At 43.9% G+C, this 18,189-nt stretch overlaps 1 long non-coding RNA gene across 2 annotated transcripts; it reads right to left on the bottom strand.

Moving 5' to 3' along the window:
- Positions 1-673: 673 nt before the first annotated feature.
- Positions 674-7,961, bottom strand: LOC124075821 (uncharacterized). 2 transcript variants are annotated; one of them, XR_009224522.1, is made up of 3 exons: positions 7,461-7,961; positions 7,047-7,130; positions 674-6,901 (listed from the first exon to the last, which is right to left on the bottom strand). It is a non-coding gene; the product is annotated as an uncharacterized LOC124075821 (long non-coding RNA). The 2 variants fall into 2 exon arrangements; XR_009224521.1 differs by having other exon boundaries at positions 674-7,130.
- Between the last annotated feature and the right edge of the window lie 10,228 nt (positions 7,962-18,189).

Below are 18,189 nucleotides of genomic sequence, written 5' to 3'. Positions count from 1 at the left end.
GGGAACCCTCGCATGACACAATCCTCTCTTATTTAGGGTTTTCCCTCAGAGTCCGTTGTCCAAGCAGGTGGGAGGTGGAGGGTATCGATCCAACAGTGGTGTGATTGACCTGGTTTCTACACAGACTCAGCCATGGAGCTTGAGGTTTTGTGGAATAACCAGGCCAAGGCAGGCTACACATAAAGCACCTAACTTTAGATGTAAGAGCCCCATGTTGAGTTGTGGTTGCATGACCAGATGGTTCCGGAGCATCCGGAGTCTCTGTTTGCCCTCTGTGGGAGGGGACCACAACTTGCCTTCTTTTCCCTGTGTTGTATAGATCAAATCAAACAGTGTGCATGAGAGTAACTTTCCTGCAATAGTAAAGCCCTCTAGCAATGCTCATTCAATTAGTAATCTCTCCAGAAAACACACACATACAAAGGAAAGTGTGTTAATTATTTCATGGGGGAGAGGGTCTGGGTCTCTTTTTGACAGTGTGGGCTGCATTTCTGTGGTGCTTTCTAGCAAGGAAGTTGGAATCAACTTGCTCATTGGGTTTCACAGTAAATGCAATTGGAATCATTAGAAGATCCCAAACAGAATGTGTGCCAGTGAATGTCTATCTCTGGAAATAATGTCAGGCATATTTAATTCAAAACTTTCTCCAGGGTCTAGGAAAGTGCTGGGCATGTGGGAGTCACTCTATACATATTTATTTGATAAATAAATGGTTGATTGAGAGAATGAATTTGTTTCTGATGGTTGATCCAACCCTGCAAATTTGATTAAACAGATTAGTTCATGTAGCCAAGTCACAAGAGGGAGGCCTTAGCCACATAGAGAAACTGCTCCTTACTCTGGATGCCTCTCAGAAAGAGAATGTGTTCCCAACCAGACCACCCAGTTGGGCCAACTCTTTCAGAAGCTGCAGGGCTTTAACATGTTCAGGTTTTCCGTGGCCACTAACATTACTGTTTATATGTAATTTTCTGATGGTAATTCATCAAAACTTAAAGAAGGACCTTGCATACAAATTCGCAATCAGCCTGGTAATTGGTTAAAATCAGTAGAAATCAAATATATTCTAGAATTTCTGGAAGGTTATTTAAGCCACATACAAATTTATTATAAGGGTTTTTTTTATGATGAAAAGGAGTTATTTACTTTAACACCCCTGTGCCTGTGGTTTGCATAACCAGATTTAACACAGTTTCAGTTTTGTGCATCTCATACTTCCAAAACTATTCACTCAACTCAACAAGCATGGGTTGAATGATTACCAGATACCTAACTTGGTGCTGGGTACACTGGGGGACTCTAATCTTTTCATTAACCCAGGAAAATAAGAAAATTCATCACTATGGTGATATTATGATATTTTGGGGGTTTTGCCCTCAGTTCCTGGCTCATAATTCTGACCTACCTTGTCTCATGGCAGGTCATTAAAACCTCTTCATTCCAGGGCGTCCTACTCCATGCCCGCAGGAGGAGTTCTGCACACAGAGGCCAAGAAGAATTGGAACAGACAACCTTGCTGGGTTTCCCACCCAGTCTTAGCAAAAGAGCATCCCCTTTTTATCCAATCACATTTTGACACGTTTGCCTATGCTTCACTCATACCTACGCAATAGAGTTTTTATAAACTCCAAAAGGCCAGGCCAGTGGTGCACACCTGTATTCCCAGCGGCTTGAGAAGCTGAGGCAGGAGGATTGGGAGTTCAAACCCAGCCTCAGCAACTTAGTGAGGCCCTAAGCCACTTACTGAGACCCTGTCTCTGAAAAAAAAAGGGGGGGTCAGGGGATGGAGCTTGGTGTTTAAGTGCCCCTGGATTCAATCCTTGGTACCAAAACGAACAAATAAGAAATAGCGTTTGGAGAGTTTCCAGGTGGCTGAGCACGAGGAGGTTCCTGGAGGATGACACTCTTGGAGAGGGCACGGAGGCTCAGTCACTCATACCTTGCGCTGTGCGTCTTTCCCTCTATGTCCTTTTTAGTCCCCTTTACAACAACTTAACAGATGTAAGTGAGCATTTCCCTGAGTCTGGGAGCCACTCAAGCAAATTAGTTGAACCCAAGGAGACTGTTGTTGGGACCTCTAATTTAGGCCGGCAGCTCAGAAGCACGAGGGAAAATGACCCGGGGCTTGCGATTGGCATCTGAAGTGGAGGGAAGGGGCTGTCTTGGGGACTGAGCCCCCCACTCTGTGGAATCTGGTGCCGTCTCCAGGTAGTCAGTGTCAGAACTGCAGTGGATTAGAGGACACCCAGTTGGTGTCACCTGCAGAATTAATTGCTTACTTGCTAGTGGGAAGAAATCCCCACACATCTGGTGCCAGAAGCCATCTGTATTGTGAGAAGACAGAGGAGAAACCAAGTTTGAGCTGGTTTTTCTTCCTCCATCATCAGAATCACCATCTATTTAACAATGGCAGGGGAGAGGCAGCGTTCAGACAGACACATAAGCACAAGAGCACCAGACTTTTATTCAGAAATTGAGAGCACTGGTATACGACAAACCTTCTTTCCCAGACCGAACAGATGCCAAGATACTTATTGAGCGGAAGGATTGCCTAACAGTAGCTATTTAGTGTGATAATGGCGTTTGATAGTTTGGACACAAACACCATTGTCACACTCCACAGCTCTGCTAAGGAAAATCTGTCGCTGGGAAGAAGTCATCTTCGTCCCCACATTCCACCACTGTCACTGCCGGCCATCAGGAATCCTCGCCAGCTCCATATAGGTGACCTGAGCAGAGGAAAGAGGCATCGTGGGTGTCCAGCAAGTTCAGCGACAGGGAGAGAGAAGGACTCGCGGAGGGAAGGGTTGTGTTCTGTGAGAGGAGAGGTAATAAAGGGTTCCTCTGCCAGGTGTGCGTTCCTACCACCCAGAAAAGGCCTCCCACAGACAGGAGCAAAGACCCCCTTTGGAAATGGATGGCAAATCTATTTTCATCAGTTTTCTAAGAGGACTGAGAGAAAGAATCCCCAGAGGGAACAGATTTTAGAACACAAATACTTAGCAGAAGACCACATTATAAATGGGAATAACACTGGATTAATGGATCCTCCCCCAAACTCATCTGACCATATCTCCCAGTCCATCATCAGTAAATGGGATCAAAGCTGCAGTCTAAGAAAATTAGAATGACTTTTTTTGGATGGCGATATAGCATTTCGCCGTGAGCTCCTCTCAGTGGCTTCTGTTGGCTAGGGAGGCAGCCTGCTGGGCTCAAACTTTAAATCTTATTCACCACCATCGTTTTCCACTACGGTGGTGGGTGGCAGCTGGGGGCAGCTAAACAAGGAGAAAAGAAGAGGGAACGAGTCAAGTTTTGGTTAATAATACTCATTTTGTAGCAAGGGAGCTCTGTGAATAAATCCCTTCTGGATTCACTCAGATTTCCTGTTAAAAATGGTTTCCAACTATTATGTGAACCCCTGCCCACACTAGAGAATGAAAGGAAATAAGCACATTTTACCTACTCTTTCATTTTCCCCAAATGCTGGGAAAAGGGACAGCTGAGGGGGTGGGCTATTTCCCCCCTCCCCCAGGATAACTGAGTGGTTAACATTTGACCAGAGCCTTGCTTTAACCATGAAACTGGCCTGGACTGAGCAACTGGGAATGAACTTTTCTGTATTTTTTGGTAAAATGCCCCTGATCCCCAGGCAACCCAGCTTCCATGGGGTTGGAGTGCTGAACCCCACCTATTTTTTCCCCTTTCCTCTTTCCTTTTTGTAGATTTACTTATGTTCCACTACATGACTGACTTCCTTCAGTTCCGGTCTGTGGCCCCAGCTTGACTTCCCAGGACGCTGTCACTTGTGAGGCGGCAGGAAAGTGCCAGCTGACCCACCTGTCTTTCAGGTGGCACTCCCCATGCAGTGGGCTCCACTTGACTCAGACAATGGATGCAAACCCTGGAGTTCTAACTGGCCCCAGTCCCTACCACAGACCTTAGCACTTCATGTGATGGACTGTGTGTCCTTCCCTTTCCTTGCTACTCTTCCTAACAAGTCCACCGGCTCATTCTACTTTGTCAGCTGGAGGAATTTAGAACAGAGATCTCCACCTCCAGGTCACACCAGGGATGTTGCTGCCATCACAATGCGGCTCTAGGAATCTCAGCTCGATTGGGAAGAGGCGAGGAGAAGCCAAGTGTTCATTAGTGGAAAGGGTCCTGCCAGGATATTCCCAGAGAAGGCCACACTGGGTCAGGGCTTGGCCCACTCCTCAGGGCCTTGGTGCATTGCCTGAGCTCACTGCTCCATGAGAGCTCTGTTTGCTCTGGGCTTTGGATAATCTGCAAATGGAAAAGGAAGGAAAAATAAACAAGGGAGGAAGAAAAGAGAGGAGGAAGTTAATGTATTACAGTTAAAGTCTCAGCCAAATTCCTCCACTCTGTTTCTAGGGTCCATAAATCCATGTCAAGGAAAAAGTAAAAAATTTGTAGAAAAATTTACCCCCAAAGTTGTCCATAGTGATTTTGTTTATAGCAGTAAAAATTGGAAACAACCTAAATGTCTAACTATAGGAGAAGGGCTATGTATTTCTAATACATCATGGTTATTTAATTGTTGTTGTAGAAAAATGGTTTTGACTTGGAAAGAAATTCAAGATTTGTTATCGAATAAAGAAGTAATTTACAAAGCAACATACACGGCATGAGCCCCTTGCTGTGAAAAGTGTATATACCCTGAAGCAAAAACATCAAATGTTAATCGCAGCTACCTTCGGGTAGAAGAATTATGGTTACACGTCTCTGCATTTATTAATTTTTGCAATTTATGTAATACTTTTGTAATGAGAAAAATAATTATAATTTTAAATTTGTTCTGGGAGAAGAATTGAACCCAGGGGTACTCTACCACTGGTTACATCCCCAGCCCCTTTTATTTTTCATTTTGAATCAGAGTCTTGCTATGGTGCCTAGGCTGGCCTAGCACTTTCTATCCTCCTGCCTCAGCCTCCCAAGTACCTGGGATTATAGATGTGTTCCACGGTACCTGCTTAGATTTTTTAAAATGTTAAGTCTTTTTTTTTCCCTTCTGGATTCTCTAATAAAAATTTCTTCTTGCCAAATTCTTTTCTGGTATTTAGAAGCTGTGATCCACCTTACTTAAATACCCTACTAGTCTGCCACAAACATGAAATGTTGGTGCTGCTGAGAGAGGGTCCTCAGATTAATGCCAGGGGCTACTCTTGTTCATATATATGTATATGCATATATATGCACATATATACATATATATATTCACACAGTCTCTTATTCTGAAGATTAAATAGTTATATTTAATAGTTATATTTCAAATTTAACAATTGAAATTAAAGTATACTGGGTAATATCCAATAGAGGGGCTGGGAAATAGCTCAGTGGTGAAATGCTTGCCTAGCATTGCACAAAGCCTTGGGTTCAAGTCCCAACAGACACACACACACACACACACACACAGAGTTCATAAGATGGTTGGGAAATAATAACACCTGTTTTTTCCTGTGGGGGAAAATAATGCTTAAGGAAAAGATGTTGGATATCAACCAGGGTGACTTATTCAAATGCCAACAGAGTTGTCCACAGCTTAGCTAAGGTCCTGCAGGATCTCAGCGTCTCAAGGCCTCTGATCTCATCCTACGAATCGCCCACTGTCTCTCTGAGTGCCTTACTTCCTGAGATCTCCTTCAGGGGGGTTGAGTGTGAGGCATTCCTCAATGGCTATTGAAACTAAAGCTGTTCCTAATGGCTGTCTAGGAAACTAAGTGAGACTGAATCTGTGGGCATTTCTAGCTGCTGTGGTCAATTCTCAACGCAGTTTTCTCTTTGAACTGTGAGTATGAGAAACAAGCAGGGCTTGGTTTCAGCAAAATTGTCACCTGTAAGTATCTGTGCACACTAAACCTCCCAGCAAGACACATTAGACTCACAAGTGCCAGGAATGCTGCAGAGCTGCTATTCTTTCTCAGGTCAGATTTCCGCTTATCTATGCTTCAGTATTTTATTCCTGGGAGCTAAGACTATTCAAAGGCCAACCCCACAGGGCCAAGAAGAGAGAGAGTGCTTTAGGGACTGTGAATTGCCTCCTTCCTGCAAAACCTATTAGTAACCCCCGCCCCCCCAAAAAAGATTTCTTTAAAAAAAAACATAAGATGCACTTTTATTCCAAACCCACATTTACTGTCATATGAAATAGATGTGTTAAATGCATTGATTTGATTTTTTTTTAGGCTGTTATAGTCTAGGTGAAGACAAAGGAAGTCAGTATCATATTTCTGAGTCATGTCATTTTAAAAGCACGTGGAACTTTTAAAATAGAAGGTTCTTGACAACAGAGGGCAAAGCAGCATCTTCTCTTAGAAACCCAGGTAGAAGGAAAAAAACCCAGGAAAATCTGGAAAGTTCCTTCTTCATGCATCTATTATTTGTGTTTACCACCAACCAAGGCTGGAGAGCAAATCTCTAGGTAAATTCTCCACCAAGTTGTGGACTCTTTTAAAAACAATGGCTGAGGCTTGGAGACCAGTATTATTTCTGTACAGGTGGTCAGCTATTTCTAGAGCCATTGAGGAAACAATACAAGTTAGACAGACACAAAAGAAGCAGCTCCAATACCCGTACTTTAGATGTACAAGAACAATGCACAGTGGATTTTGCCTGTGTGCTTGCCCTAAAGCACAGGAAAGGAAAGGATTCCTGGTCAAATAAACCTAAGTCACTCACACAGGTGGAATTCTGATTGAAGCCCTTGGTGTTATCAATAAATCAGATTCTTGTAATATGGGAAGTACCTTAGTGCTGTCACTCCAGGGCAGAAATGGAAGTTCACATTGCCTCTGGCCCTCCACTTATCCCTAGCCTCACCCTTCTTCTCCACAGAACTGAGAAGAATCTTCCATAAAGTCTTCAGTTTCCCCCAGGTTTTCTGAAGAAAGTGAAGAAGAGTCATGCAGAAAATTCAAACATAGTGTGTTCGACACTTGGGGATGCTCAGGTGATGTGTGGGTCTTTAAACACCTGAGTTAGCAATTCACTCTCATTCTGCTGGGCCCCTGGAGAGAGGCACTTACCTCATTTTGTACTGGTCTTCTCAAGCCCAAGGGCGCTCCTCTGGCCAGCAGGATGGTTGGGTCCATGTTCCCTATATCTGCTGGCTGTGCAGGAGGAAGTTGTGGGTGAGAGCCCTGAGCTTCTGTGGCTTTTAGGCCTTTCCCCTCTCCCTTTATGGGATTCAGGGCTTAAAAGTAAACAGTTCTTTCTCTTTCTGATAAGTCACATTAAATGATCGATTGTGGGGGAAGGGAGGGCATGACCTTAGTCCACTAAGTCAGTATCACCTTTGGTCAAACACTGCCAGCAGGCAGGCAGGCATGGAGGCCCAAGGGGTAGAGAAGGCAGCTGCACCGGCAGAGCTCACGTCCCCCTTAGAGACCTTCCCTAACCTTGTTTAGTTCTCTCCTCCCAGGACGACCCCAGTGCATTACCTTGTCTTCCCCTCAGGCTTCTAGAAGCAGAAAAGCCACCCAGGCATATGAACACATTAAATTAAGTCTATCCTTGGCACATCCTAACTTAGAGCTCTTGACCAATATTTGGAAACCAATCTCATGCTCCTCTCGAGCTGGCCCTTCCTGGCGGACTTGTGATCTGTTCACTGGTTCACACCAGCCATTATTTATGAAGCTCCTCCTACTATCTCTAAGCTTGGGGCCACCAGGGGAGCGAGGCCAACCGAGCTCACAACCTGGAGTCAGGAGGGACATAAAGCGACAGCCACCGCCTGTGCAGGCTGCCTTGGTCCTAAATGAATCCTCTTGCCAGCTGTGACTTTTAACATCCCATCATTTCTTTTCCTCTTCAGGCCATATAGGCAGTTTGCTTTCTGAAGCTTTAAAAGGAAACAGTTTCGTTCCTCTTTCTAAAGAGAATAACTAAAGAGAGTGACTCCATCTGAAGCGGGTCTGGCTTTTCTGGTGGAAGCTGGTGATGAGCGAGGAGATAGGCAGCCTTGACCAGCTGGTACCACCACGCCATCCCTCACTTCCTCTTAGTTGCCCTATTTCTTTCCAGGTAAAATATGCTCTGCCCTTTCTGGCTCCTGCCTGAGAGCCCGTCTCAAGAAGTGAGCCCAAGGAGTTGCTGCTGCCTGTCAGGCCTGGTCCTGCTCCTGCTCCTGAACCTCCCTTGGGGGACCAAGGTCCTTCCCTGGGGTCGTCTGACCAACTGAGGTGGTGCTGCCCCTCGGCCCTAGAAAAGACAGGAGCCCACGAGTGCTGAGGGCTTGTGTGGCACATCTTGGTAAAACTCCAAAGTCCATGGTGAAATGCAGGTACCACCCTAAGGCCCTCTGGAATTCCCCAAGGCCCTGTGCTCTCCAGCTTTGTCCAGTGGAGATGGCGTCTCCATGGTCTTTTTCAAGGTCACATGCCTGGCACTGCAGTGGCGGAGCTGCCTTGTATTTTCTTGCTTCTCTTGGTCACAGCAATCATATGTCTTTCAGAATCACTGTAGGATTTTCTCCTTTAAAGTGAAACAGATTCCTGAGGGTTGCCCACATGGACATTTTCTCCAAGGGCAGGACAACCTCCCCTCCTCACCAGGCTTCACCCCGAAGCTCATCTGAGGTCACTGTCCTTCACTCCTCTTGGTCTGTGATGTCTGTTGGCTGAAAGTTTCCCCTTCGTTTTGAAAACCAGGATGAAGCACATGTTCAACTCACAGATTATTTTGTTTGAATTCCCAGCCGTGGTGCTTGCAAGGATTTTGAATTTGAGAGACAGGATAAATCTTTTCCAAACTTCTTCTGGCAAACCATACAAATCCTTCCTCGGCCATTTTTAAAACTTTTTGTTTTTATTTTTTTAAGAAATAAAATGGAAGATCTTCATTTGAGAGAAGATAGCTTTGAATCCCACAAGGTTGCAGATCAGCTGGAAAAATCGAAATCACTAATGTTTGTGCTCAGGTACAGGCTGCAAAAGTGGGCTTCACCAAGGGGGGCAAAACGAAACTAGGCAACCTTCTACAGGCTGCAGCTGGAAGCAGGCTCCACCCTGGTAGGTGACAGACTCCTCATCTTCCCACCATGAGCTGCAGGCGTTTTGAAATTGGGTGGGTGGGCGGAGGTGATCAGGTTGAGTGAAGAATGCTACATTTTTGCCAGGAGGGGTGCTGAGGTTTGGGAAGTGGGAATCCTGAGACTCATTCAAGATTCTTTGCCATTTGGGTTTTTGCCTTTGGACAAGACACTTTATTTCTGAGACTGGTTTCCTGTCTGTGTAGCAAAACCGAGAATACTTGCTCGTCATTTGCTCTGAAACCTCAGGTGAAACAGAGGTGGATTAGTCTTTAGTAATGAATAGAGAAAAACAAAGATGGAAGTAGAGAAATTACAAAGGTCATGGGCTGTATTGACTAATTGGTTATGTATTCCACTAGTAAAGAAAGAGACCAGAGGAGTCCAACCTGGTAGGTGCAGGAAGAGGGCAGAGCACAGCGGGACTGGAGGATGCCTCTGATATGTGACTAAGGGAACCAGAATCACTTTCAAATCAATGTCACAGTCCAGGACCCAAGTGAAAACCAAATGTTGACAGCAACCCGTGGCTTCTCATTGTCGTCGTACAGATCACCGCCCACTAAGGTCTTCCTCTTATGGGTGGAAACAGGCCCAGAACGCTGGTGGTATCTTGGTGGGGACAAAGTAGGAGTTGTCATATGAGTGAATAGTACCCACTCTCAGGAGTCACTTGAAAATTAATTGCAGACATTATGATTTTTCTCCTCTAAACACTTTGGTACATATCCCCAAAGAATATTTTACTTAGAACCTGAGTACCACTATCAGAGCTAAGTTGATAGTGATTCCCTAGAGCAGCATCTAATATTCAGCTCATTTTCAAATTTCTCAACCATCCCCCAAATCAATACTCCTCTCTCTCTCTCTCTCTCTCTCTCTCTCTCTCTCACTATACCACACACACATACACACTTTTAAACCTAAGATGCAGTCAAGATTCTAGATTACATTTTTTTCCTTCATATGCTAATAACAGAATTAATCAGACACTCTCCACATTCTGTCAAGGGTTTGTTGCTGCCACAGTTTCTCCAGAGATTGGCCCCTCTTCTTGGATTTCTGAGAAGAGAGGCCCAGGATGCAGGCTCTCTGACCCTTCACCTGGCCCCCTCTCTCATGGCCTCCCTGGCTGGGGACGAGCAAACACTCTCAGAGGGGATCTTCCATCAACACCAACAGGAACCTCCAGAGTGTCTGCACTAATGTATTCATTTAAGAGTCACTTGTTGAAGTCCAGCCTGGTGTGAGCTCAAGGCAGCAACACAAACAAGCAAGCAAACATGATCACAGGAAAAGGCCTTCCTTCTTCCTTCTGGAAGATTCCATTCAGGAAACAGATAATATACAAAATAAGGAAAAGCCTGGGCGGGGCGGGGGTGGGGGCAGTGAGTTTTAGGGACAGACTCAATTAGAGTAGAGTGTGTGAGTAGGCAGGGCCCCACTGTGGTGGGGTTTGATCAGAGAGCTGATGAGGTAGGTTCAAGAGTAAAACATGAGGGTTGCGTGTGGCAAAGCACTTGTCTAGCATGCATGAGGCCTGGGTGCCACCTTTTGTATCAGGATAAACTAAAGGTAAACCACAAGGATATCGGAGGAAAGAACCTTCCCTGGAGGATGGACCTACATGCAGACATATCCCAGAACAGTTAAGCCAGTAATGTGAGAGAGGGTTGAGGTTGTGGGGCCTTCCAGGTTATCACAGGGACTTGTACTCATGTGGCATTTCCACTTCAAAGTCACTCTGACTGCACCTGCCCGTTCATCATCAGAGACCTCATTTGGAAAAAGCCAAGGCATTTCATAAGATGCCACATGAAGAAAGGACTTAGTTGCTGCATTCATTCATTGCTGCATACTAGACAGCTGCTCCTGGGGTTTGGGCTAGAATTATCTCTGTCCCTAACCTGCTCCCCAGGAGCGTCATGAGCCTTCTAGGTATAATCCCAAGGTGATCTAGATTTTTTTTTTTAACCCAGGGCATTTAACCACTGAGCCACATGCCCAATCTTTTTTCATTTTTTATTTGAGACGTTTGTTTCGGGCCTCACTAAGATGCTGAGGCTAGTTTTGAACTTGTGATCTTTCTGCCTCAGTCTCCCAAGCCACTGGGAGGTGTGCACCACCATGCCCAGCAATAATCTAGATTTTTAAGAGTTAAAGGAACAGAGTGACCCCACACTCTTGACAGTCTGAAATGTACCCATCTTGGTGGTCTCTGCTATAATTTTCTGGAAAGCTGTGGCCAGCTATATGGAACAGTTCACAAGGCAACATATATTTTTTTCATGGAGTCCTTGAAAAGGGGACTTGGTCAGAAATTATGAGCCACTTGATCACTATGATAATGTTCCCTCTTCCTCTCTCTCAGTCCAGTGTTAGGCTGAGAAGTTCAGGTGCCAATTCCAGGCCTGGGGTTCTCTCATGCGGTGGGGCTTGTGCATCCTTCCCTCCGAGTACCTCTCACGGTCCTGGCTGGATGGAGAGTTCACTAAGGAAACTGCCCATCTCTAGGTGTAGGTCACCTTCTACCCCTTCTTCTCTTCTTGCCCTTGTCCCCATTTCCTTTACCCATTGTCTGGCACAGGGAGGCACCTATAAGCATTCACCTCGGACCCCAGGTCCCCCTGCTTCCCTGCCCACTGACACCTTCCAACACAACTGTCCTTACTGTCTTGTTTCTTCTTCAATGTCCTTTACTCAACCCACTGAGCTACTGACTCAACCCAAGATTTGCCCTGAATTAAAACAGTATCCAGGAAAAGGATGTTTTAAACGTGAAGTTAATGCACCTGCTTTTTATCCTCATGGCAGCGACCTTCTGTTTCACGTCTGTGTAAATGTAGGCAGGGATGGGGATCGGCATGTAGTTTTTTTTTTTTCTATTTTACAAACTCACAGATTCCTCCAGAATTCCTGGAGCCAGGCGCCAAACTGTTTGATGAGTGGCCTTAATGTCTCACTGACTTTTTGAGCTGTGCCTTTCCTGCTTCCTCTACCCTTGTCCCAACTGGATTTCCCCCATTACCTCCTGAGCTCCAAATGTTGGGCAGCGGATTAGTGGGGTTAGGACACAATCCCAGCACAGGGGTGTTTACCCCGAGCATGGAGGCTGCTGACTGTTCATATCAGACGAGGGGCCAGGAGCCAGGGTCAGAGTGAGGAGACAGGACTTTAGAACTGCTTACTCACACTGTTTGTGGAAATAAGCACACGGATACCTCAGTGAATGGAGAGATAGGTTCCTGACAGAGCGGGGGGGGGGGGGTCAGAGAGAATACCCAGGGAGCACTCTGCAAAAGACCTGGTTCTGAGTTTTTTCAGGTCCTATGATGATCACTAGTATGGGACCAAGTGTTCTCAGTGACCATACTAAAGAGAAGAGCTTAATTCAGTCAGCCATGGAGAACCAGTGGACCCCAGCTGGTCCCTAGGGGTCAATATCAGCTAATTGTGAGCACAGGAGGTTATAGGAGACACAAGGGATTGTGGGAAGCAGAGGGGATCATGGGAGTCACAACAGATCACGTGAGGCACATGCATCAGCTCCTTGATGGTTTACCTGGTATAGAGGAAAGGGACGGAGGAGGCAGGCCCAGGGAGTGGGAGTAAAACAAAGTCAGTAGGTTGGAAAGAGGAGGCCAGATGGAAGTCAGGGGTCTTCTTCAGAGAAATGCACTGGGAGTAATGGTTAAGGTCAGGGGAACCTGGAGTTTGAATTCTGTTTCTAATGCTTCCTTGCTGTGGAGTTTGAGCCTAAATTTTCTAATCTGTAAAGTTTGGATAGTAGCACTTACCTTCCAAGACTATTGCAAGTATTAAATTACATATGTTATGCATTACTTAATATAGCACCTGCACATGGTAGGAATATTATTCTTAGGCAGGTATCACAGAGGAAGCATTGAGAAGAGAGGAGCTCACTTGGTTGATAGAGGGACATGAAATGGTCTACTATCACAGAGACCACAGGCTGATTTCTTCAATTGCCCTAATTCCCTCTGTAGCCAGGATGTGGGCAACTTAAATTGCAGCAAATTCTCTTCCTTCCTTTGCTTGGGTTAGAGATTTGGGGCCAATCCAGAGGGCAAATATGGGCATTGACCTGACCCCCAAGGATTCCCCTCTGCCCAGTCTCATAAGTGACCAGAGTTTCAGAGAGTAGATAAAATGCTAGTTAAGTGGTGGCACCATAGCTGCTCATTTGTACCCTCTCCTCCCACTATTTATTCCTCCTCCTGTCACTCAGAGCTGCTTTGAGCCTGAGAGGGACAGCTGGAGAGTCCCAGGCATGTGGAGCCTTCACAGTCTCTTCCTAGCCTTTGGTTTGGCAGAATGGGAGTGGATCAGGAGCCGCACACCGGGTGTGATAGTTGTGGTCTTTGGAGTTGGGCTGGACCCTCCTCCCTAGCTCTGTCCCCAGCTTTCCCTGTTCTTGCTTAAATAGCCCAGGAACAAATAAATTCACTATGTCTCAGTTAACAAAATACAATACCCCTACATCCACTTGTGAGTATATCTTGCTTCTTGGGTTCTAGAAAGCACTTGGTTGTTGGTTTGCAAGAAAATATAAAACTGATCATTTTTCCAAGACAGAAAGAAAATTTGTTTCACTAAAATCAAATTTAGTTCTTTCTACTTCATTTTCATGACTCCCTGTATCCAAAATAACTTTTCATTTCGATGCTGAGCCACAATATAATTTTTGAAGAATTTTTAAATGGTAAATTCAAAATGCCAAAATGCAGACAGAACAATAGAAGTCAACTGTGACCAGCAGTGACCAAGGGCTCACATGTGCATCAGTGACAGTCATGTCATGCCTGCTGCCTGAAAAAGAGCAACTGAAGATGCCATTAAACTTTAAAGGCATCCTAATTTCAGAGATATTAAAACACGGGGAGGGAGTTTGTATTAACAGATAAAATGCAATTGTTTTATAAAAATAAGGTAACTTTTGGCAACTTGTATTTTCATTCAATAGTCTTCCTCAACTATTTTATGTCAAGCAATATCTATAGCAACATTCTTAAAAGCAATTTTAGATTCTACTTTATTTCACCAAGTTCCATTGACTGAATGTATTATTCAGCAAATCAATTATTTTTTCAGAATAATAAACAGTGCAAGCAAAGATCACCTTTATGCACGAACGATTGTGCATATCTTTAGTTACTTTTGAAAATCAATTACATATTGCATTATTAATTTTTTAATTTGATACCAAGAGAAATGGATAAAAGTACTCCATACTTATGAGACCTTAAGTAATCCTTCTCATTTCTGTTAAAAATTCACTGCTACAAGCTGGCTAACACCTTCTCAGACCAGGAATGTCACAAGTCTTATTATATCAACTGACCAACTATCTTTCCTCAACAAAAATTGCCAGATTTAGTAAATAGGAACACAGAACACTCAGTTAAATTTTAGTTTCTAATAAACAATAACAAAAATTTTAATATGCCTCATGAAATATTTGTAATATTCAAGCATATTTATACTAAAAATTATTTCTTTCTACTTAAAAAATGTTTTGCAGTAGCAGGGATTGAACCCAGAATCTCACAAATGCTAGGCAACTACTCTACCCATGAAGTACACCCCAGTCCATTTTTTACATTTTATTTTGAGACAGGATCTTGGTAAATTCCCCAGCTGGCCTTGAACTTGTGTTCCTCCTAACTCAGCCTCCTGAGCAGCTGAGATCACAGACATACTTTATTTATTCATGTAAACCAGTATTGATGCTACTGAAGGGTGTTTGGAGGTTCAAGGTCTGCTTCCTTAAAATAATTTCCTTCCTTGTACACACGATAATTTTAATAAAACTGTTCATTTATCCTTAACTCTCTCTCTCTCTCTCTCTCTTTCTCTCTCTCTCTCTCTTACAAGAAAGGTGATGTCAACAAGTAGGACAGTGAGACTTGGGAAGGAACAGTAGACTCAGAGTCAGAAGACAGAGATTGGCCACCCGGCTCAGCCCTCCTGTTATCTCGGACAGAGTCTTTTATCCCCTTGACCTCTATTTTTTCTACATAAAACACTGGGAATGATATCATCTGACTCCCCACAGCTTTGCTTTAGGTTGATTTATGTGAAAGATTTTATAAACTGCAAAACCCCCAATATTATTTTTTTAACAGTTTTTTAATTTTTATTGTTGGTTGTTAAAACCCCCAATATTATTTCTTAAAAATATGGGGAAAAGCACCATAATGCTGGAGCTTTCAACATGGAACTTCCCTATCCTTACACCCCTGCTGTCTCCTCCACAGGCACCTCTGTGGTTTACCTGCTCCCTCTTCACTGCCCAACGCACAGGTGGAAGCTGTTTCGTAGATCATCAGAGAAATCCCAACTCTTTGGAATGGCTCAGCTGAAGGTGCTTTGCTCCAGAGGCTAAAGACATCAAGGAAGTAAATTTTCTCCAAATTTGAAAGACATTCAAAGACATTCTTGTTTTAAGAGCAAGATTTTAATTAGACCTGGGTGTCGGAATTTATAGGATGTTTTCTTCAATGCAGGGTGTGGAAAGGACACTAACTAACCCAGACAAGAATTTGGAACCAGGAAAAAAATCAATTGAATTAACCTCAAGGAAACTAGTTTTATTCACTGAATTTGTAAACAAGAGGAAAAATCCCAGTTAGATCTGTCAAGAAGATCAACTGCTGGCATTTTGTTAAACTGTGATTTCTCAAGGAGGCTGAAGGACTATAGATAGACACCAGACTGAGTCTTTAAGAGCCTGTAACAATTGTCTAGCCCTTTAAAAATGCACTTAAAAACATTAGTACGTGTGTGTATATCTATATATGTATGTGTGTGCACACACATATATTGAGGGGCACAAAAATGTATTCTTAAGCAATGCACATGACTAAAATCAAGAATTTCAAATCATTAGATGATGAAAATAAAATCATCCCATACAAATGGAAAAACATTAGCAGCATAGAACACAATCACATTTCCTTGGTTTTCAGAACATTCATAAAAACCAAGATTGAATAATTAAAGATAAAATTCAGGAAAGGATATGAACATGGAGTTTACAGAAAAGCAAACACACAGAAACATGGTTAACTTCATCCAGAATCGTAGAAATGCTGATGAGATTTCAATTCTCAAAAAGTGAAAATTTAAAAGCTGGTCAGTATTCAGAATTGACTATGTGGGCAACCTGCCACTCTCAAATACTGCCAGGAGTGGTGATGGAATATTTTTTAAAAGACAGTTTGATAATATCTATCAAAATTGGAAGATTTGACCCGGAAATTCTATTACTGTGAATTTACTCTATGGATATAGTTGCAAAAGTATACTAAGACAGGTGCATAAGAATATTCAGTATAGCATTATTTGTAAAAGCAAAATATTGAAACAAACTAATCTGCATGTTAAATTGGTTAAGTAAATAACATACAATATAATACTGTGCAGAAAAAGTTAAAATCAACCAGGAACTGAGATAAGGATGATTTTTTTTTTTTTTTTTTTTAGTGCTGGGGGATTGAACCCAGGCCCATGCTCAAGAATGATTATTAATCCTGTACCTTCCAACTTCAATATTTATCAGAACACTTGGTATAAATAAAAAGGACATTAGTACATATTTACATGCATGTATATGTTTGCATATGTGTATATTTGGTGATAAGAGCAAACTTTTTATTTTTTCCCTTGAAAGTACAAAGAACATAATTGGTAATAGTTCTTTGGGGTAGGGGCCAGGGTTGGAGGTAGGATGGGAGGCTTTTGCATTTGAGGTTTTACCTGGCTGTTCTGAAGTGTTTGGGAGCATGATCAGAAGCAGACCTCCAGAGCCTCGGATCCTAGCAACAGATGTGGGCAAATTTTGTCTCTCATCCCAAAATGGGGGGCCACCGTGCAGAGAGACATCAGAGGACTAACACTTCCACACAGGCTTGTCAGAGGTCTCAGTAAAGCTATTAAGCATCTACAGGTATGATCTTCACTTGGAGGTGGAGACACTCAGCAGTCCAGGGCTCAAACAGGAGGGCATGATCCAGGAAGGGAGCTGGACAGCTCAGAGAGCTGCACTGTGGGCCACTGGGGTGATGGCAGAGACGATGAGGGGGCCTGACCTTGTGGTGGAGTCAGGAAAACTTCTTCCAAGAGGCCACATGTGTTCCTGGGCTTCCCTCCACTTCCAGGACTTGGGGTACACAAAGACGATGACTAATCCCATACATGGCATTAGTCTTTATCATTGACCAGCCTCTAGAATAAAACTATTGTGTTCTGAGGGAATGGATTCACTTTCCAGACACTGGTTCCATTGCTATCTCCCCTTTCCAGCATGATTCTTAGTTTTCATTAAACCTCATGGACAGATCTATCTCTAGCCAAAATTGTGAATTTGGAGAACCCAAGGCCTGGACCCTTTAAAGATTCGCCATTCTCTTAAGGACCTCATTGCCTGCAGGCTAACATAAGTGCCTCGGAGGGGCTGCAAAGTCCTGAAAATCCTGCATGCACCAAGCCTTTGAATATATGTGGATATTGTTGGGTTTGATGAAGTATAGTTCAATGTTCTACTGAAGGCAATATAACTTTTAGTCACTATGAATTTTCTTAATCAATGGACCTTAAAAGTATAACTTGCTATTATGTGAGGACTCTGTAGACTTTTTCTTTGGAAAAGGAGTTATTATAGTCTGGGGCAAAGAGTCTGATCTAGTGGGCTGCTGGTGTGTCATCCCGTCAACCGTTACTGTGTGCCTGCTGTGGTCAAGGCATAGTGATCATGGATAAATACTGTGGGAGACATAAGTAAGGCACTGAAAGGTTCAAGAAGACTTCCTGGAGGAAGTGGTGTCTGAGACAGACAAAAGAGCATGAGGGAGCTAGCTGGCATGGGGAATGGAGCACGCTGTGCCCCAGGAGGACAACACGAGATGCCAGGCTGTGGCTACAGTGCGGCTGGTAGTGCTGGAGTGTAGGCCTGAGGAGGTGGTGCACCACGTGGGGCTGTGGCAGGAAGCCGGGAGAACTCACACCCGGGCAGCAGAGCACCACCCTTGCATCTGTGCCTCAGGAGGCTCGTCCTGCCTGCCACAAGCTGTGGTCAGCAGAAGGGTCTGGGGGCAAGGCAAGCTACAAAGAGCAAT

Source organism: Marmota monax, unplaced genomic scaffold (assembly GCF_021218885.2).
Source record: "Marmota monax isolate L192 unplaced genomic scaffold, Marmota_monax_Labrador192_F-V1.1 WCK01_AAM20220418_F8-fsc00088, whole genome shotgun sequence".
NCBI classification, from domain to species: domain Eukaryota; kingdom Metazoa; phylum Chordata; class Mammalia; order Rodentia; family Sciuridae; genus Marmota; species Marmota monax.
Note: the sequence above shows the minus strand (reverse complement) of the source record. Positions and strands in the feature narration are given on the sequence as shown.